This window comes from Cnephaeus nilssonii (assembly GCF_951640355.1).
Source record: "Cnephaeus nilssonii genome assembly, chromosome: 1".
Lineage (NCBI taxonomy): Eukaryota > Metazoa > Chordata > Mammalia > Chiroptera > Vespertilionidae > Cnephaeus > Cnephaeus nilssonii.
In genome coordinates, this window is record NC_137072.1 from 7,667,633 (window position 1) to 7,673,130 (window position 5,498).

Sequence of the window (5,498 nt, forward strand, 5' to 3'; positions counted from 1 at the left end):
CCTGATCTGATAAGATTACTGTCTTTATAAGAAGAAACACCAGAGTGCTCACTCTCTCTTCTCTCTTTTCTCTCCTTTTCTCTCCTCTTCTCTCCCCACAGGTGCACAAAGGAAAGGACACGGGGAGAAGATGGCCATCTACAAGCCAGAAACAGAGCCCTTGTCAAAAACTAAATCTGCTGACATCTTGATCTTGGACTTCTGGCCTCCAGAACTGTGAGAAAATCATCTTTTGTTCTTTAAACCACTCGGTTTGTGGTATTTTGATACAGCAACACAAGCAGACTAATATAAACAGGTAGATAAAGCCTGTTCCTGCCGCTCTATCTTGGCTGAAAGCAGACATCCGGTTAAGTATTTCTAATTATGCACTCAGCACACTAAATTTAAAGGTGTTAGTGATACAGAGAACATGGAAGTGAAAGCATGAAGCTGTATTAGCAAGGTCCAGTAATGTTAATGATAGTGCCATTCGTTGAGCACTTAATTATATATTAAGTACAGTGCTAAGTGCTGTAATTTCATTATACCATTTGTTTCTCTTAAAAAAGTCTATAAAGAAGTCTCAAATTTCTTCTATTCAGAATAATACCAACTCTCCCTAGACCTCTAAACCGGCAAAGGCAGTAGTGAGAAGGGATCTTGAGAGTTTTGTGTGCCGTAGTCATCTGGCAAAATCCTGATTCTTGTTCTTCTTATCTCTCATTCTTGACATCAGAAATCTTCCTTGAAACATATGGACTGGTCTCATTAGGTATCCAATTCACCAAAGAATTGCAATTTATAAAAAGTCAAGTAAATATGTACAGAGAAGATGTGAAAGAGAGTGGATCAGAAGAAAATAGAAGAGAAAATGTTTGAAAATGTTCCAAAAGTCATGAAAGACATCAAGCCAATGATTCAAAAGCTCTGAAAGTCCCAAAGAGGATAAATACAACAACAACACTCTAAGAAGAATTACAGTGAAACTGCTAAAAACAAAATGAAAAAGAAAATGTTGAAGCACCAAGAGAAATTGATATATACCTTCATAGGATCAACAATAAGACAGCAAGTTTCTCAATAGAAATTATGACAGCCAAGAGATAATGGAATGAAACTTTAAACTGAAGAAAGAAAATAAATGCCAATCTAAAGAGTCCATAATCAATAATATAATCTTCAAAACTATAGGTTAAAAAAAAAATAAATATTTTCAGACAAACAAAAGATTAAATATTTTTTCCAAGTAATTTGCACTTTAAAACAAAAAATAACTGAAGTGAATTCTTCAGGCAAAAAGAAAATGATCCAGAAGAAAATGAGACAACAAAGTAAAGAAGGAATAGCATAAATAATGATAAATTAATAAATATAAAAAATATCAATAGGTATGTATTGATCGTATTTATATATTGGACCTCTATTCTGGGATGAATGCCCATGTATCAAATTTTTATCTTAGATTGTCCTGTTTTAAGCCTAATATACCTCTCACTTAATATGTGCAAAATTGAAAGCATGGTCTTCCAACACAATTGTTCCTTTCATAGTTGTCATTATCTCGGTAAACAGTAACTTTACCTTTCCAATTATTCAGGTTAAATATCTTCTAGTAAACTTTTACTCCTTTAAATTTTTTTCACATCTATATACAAACTTTCAAAATTATTCTTCTCACTATTGCAAGAATCAAATGACACCACCTCCACTTGTTACCATTCTGGTCCATCTTTTGCTTAGATTATGGCACTAGCATCCTAAGTGGTATACCTGCTTCTCCTTTCCATCCATACATAGTCTAGTCTCAAAACAGTAACTATAGTCATCCTTTTCCAAACATAAATCAGATATTGTCACTGCTTAAAACTTTCCAGTAATTTTTTATTGCCTTCACAACAGAAATAAACTTCTTTCAATGGTACACAGAGTTCTCCTAAATATACTTACTATCCAGTAACCTATCTGGCCCTAACTTATGGGATAGCTCTATTTTGCTTACTCAGGTCCAACCAAAGTGTTCTCCAGCCACAATATTCTCTCTATTTTTTTTTTAATCAAAACTCCAAGACTGTGCCTTATTCAGAGCCTTTGCAACTGCTATATACTTTGCCTAGAATGTTCTTCCCTCAGATACATGCACAGCTGCCCACTTCACCTTTTTCATTTCCTTCAAATCTATTCTCAGATATCTTCCTATTGGTCAAGCTTCCTGACCACATCATTTTAACAGCAACCACACCTAACACTCCTTATATTTTTTCCCTGTCTTATTTATACCTATGCATTTTACTTGTGTGTTTTTTTTCTCATTTGCTTTTCCCAAATGAAACCTAAGTTCCATGTAAGCAGATATTTAACATATATCTTATTGCAAATGGTGTGTCCACATCATGAAAAGATAGTCAGGGTCATTTTGGCACCCAATTATACTTGTTCAGTGAAAAGAAACTCGTAGCAATACTTTAAAATAAATATTATTTCTATAATACACACTTTACAGATGTGGAAAATAAACTAAATAGTTTTGTCAGGTTCACCATTAAATAAGTATTGAAATCAGAAGTAATACTCAAAGTAGTACAACTCATAGTCCTTTCTCTTTACCATTGGACTATATTATCTTTCCAAATCTCACACAAACTTCTGACCAAGAGGATTTAATCAGACCTTGTTTTCCAGCTGAGGACAAACTGAGCTAATGTACACAGGCAGTTTTTAAGACAGCCATGTAGTACCCATATAATTTTTAATACGTTTCATCTCAAAGAGCTATTCTCTTAGACTATTTCTGCTGAACTCAATGCCTCCTCATTGGTATCTTTTAAGGAGAGAAGCAATAAAATGTTTTTGAGGGACTTCCTAGCCTGAAGCTGAAATAATTGGATATCTTCACTGGGATTTTTTAACTTGAGACAAAATTAGTGGAGTCTAAAACATTAAGTAATATGCCTCTGGAGATACAGGAGCCATGTTTCCCACAAAAGAAGCAAAAAGAAATGACCTTCAGCTAATTTTGAAGCAGAGTCAGGGGAACTGGGGGAGATCACTGACTATGTTTCTAGTACATTTTTTGTCTTACTGGTTTTTAGCAGAAATTCATAGAGACTTTCTCCCATAATATAACCTAAATGTTTTCAGGGTTCTCTATTTTTTTAAATTTATGATTATTTGAAATCTATTTATTTCCATGGCATAAATAAAAATGTAATTTTGTACATATATATATATATATATATATATATATATATATATAAAATGACTAAATAAAATATCATTCCATATATATATATATATATATATATATATATATATATATATTGCCAAAATACCATTCTTTAAATTACTTATATTTTCACAGTGATTTGAGCAGACATCTTAAAACAATCTATATAATAAAATAAGTTTTACACATTTTAGTGTGAAATGCTTTCTAGATGAGAGGTGTGGTATCTATTAGAAAGAAGCGCACTAAACTTTTCCTTATCCTTGGACATACCTATGACTGTTTGTTGCCCTGAGAACTTCAAAGCACATGTGTATTAGGTTAAAATGTATTTTGAAATCATTGGAAAATAATTTATAAATTATAAAGGACAATCCATTCTTGTTTTTGACACATTAATGAGTACATCACATGATTTAATTTATCTATCAATAAGAATAGATAGTGAAATAAATATTTTAAATAAGCTGCATAGTAACACTTATCATACACTGAGTGGCCAGATTACTATGCTGGCAACTCAGTGTATATACTGTATATATATTAGAGGCCCGGTGCATGAATTTGTGCATGGGTGGGGTCCGGCCAGCCTGGCCAGGGGGAGGGGCCATGGGCGGTTGGCCGGCCTACCTGCTGGTCAAACTCCTGGTCGAGGGGAAAATTTGCATATTAGCCTTTTATTATATAGGATATACACTGAGTGGCCAGATTATTATGTGTTCAGTGGCCAGATTATTATGCGTTCATAATAATCTGGCCACTCAGTGTATATCCCAAAAATAAATAGACAAAACTTAATACTTATTAAAATATAAATTGTTCAATAGAGTAGCCACAGGCTTGTTTCCATGTGTGGGATTTCTGATAAAATCTATGTTTCTTTCATTAAAAAATGTTATCTGATTTCTCATTAACTCAGATATTAAATTTCAAAAATGGAAGGAAATAGTACATATTTATATAATTCTACATTTTTTAGTATACATTTTACATGATTTTTAAGACAATTGCTAGAATATAGTTGGATTTTATAGAAGTATTTCCTTATTTGACAATTATTCTCTATTTGTAATAGTATTTCTTATTGTTTAAAAAGAATATGACATTATTGCTTTTCAGCTGCCAGGACTTGATGAGCTCTCTGAAGACCTAGGCTTCTACCCAGGCCAGCACTCCCCAAGAAGGCCATGTTCAGTTCCAGCATTAGGATCACGCAGCCCAATGGAGAGAAGCCAGCTGAGTTTGAGACACACATTTCCTAGGATCTCCAGAGCCTCAAGGCCCAGCTACCAGGGTTGAATACTCGAGCCATAAAATAAAGTTGGTGTAGGTCTGAAAACTATTATCTTTGTTCCTATTCCTCAACTGAAATGTTTTCAGAAAGTCCAAGTCCAGCTAGTAAGCGAATTGAAGAAAAAGTTCAGTGGGAAGCACATTGTCTTTATCGCTCAGAGGAGAATTCTGCTTAAGCCAACTTGAAAAAAGCCTACAAACAAACAAACAAACAAAAACATCATCAAATATACAAAAGCATCTCCGGAGCCTCACTCTGACAGCCTTGCTAGTTGCGATCCCCAAGGACTTGGTTTTCCTCAGTAAAAGTGTAGGCGAGAGAATCCAAGTGAACCTGGATGGCAGCCGGCTCATAAAGGTGCATCGGGATAAAGCACATCATGGAACACAAGCTTGAAACTTCTCTGATGTCTATAAGGAGCTCACTGGCAAGGATGTTCATTTTGAATTCCAAGAGTTTCAGCTGTAAACAAAAATGACTAAATATCATTCACAATAAAAAAGAACATCACATTACTAAGAAGGAACTGTCTTTCTAGAAATAATATTGCTTCAGGAAAGTGTTATCTGAGTATATATCCATTAGTTAGATGACAACCAATCTGTGGTACCAAAAGGAATATGACACATTACATCTCTAGTTTAACTCCATCTCCCCTTACTTTACACCACTGCCTATATTTTATTTCTAACATTGTAAAAGTGTATTCCAATGTTCTTAATATGAAGAGTAATTGATATTCCCTTCTTATTTAATGCACATTTGCACCCATTTATTCCTTTTTGCAATTCTCAATTATTATTTCCCCTGTTTTTAAACTGTGAAATAAATTACTTATCACCTGAATATTTAATTAATTTCCATTTGCATCACTTTTCAAATCATTAATAAAGCTAATGTTAAGATTGATCCCTGTATCAGCTCCCTTCAACTTGACAGTCTGTTATTTTTCATTATTCTTTGTTTACTATCCTTCAGCATACTGTCAATCTTTCTGAC

At 33.7% G+C, this 5,498-nt stretch overlaps 1 pseudogene across 1 annotated transcript; it reads left to right on the plus strand.

Annotated features, from left to right (window-relative positions):
* Positions 1-4,392: 4,392 nt before the first annotated feature.
* On the plus strand, positions 4,393-4,967 carry LOC307104229 (small ribosomal subunit protein eS7-like; annotated as a pseudogene). The gene has a single exon. The product of its transcript is annotated as a small ribosomal subunit protein eS7-like (transcript).
* Positions 4,968-5,498: the final 531 nt, after the last annotated feature.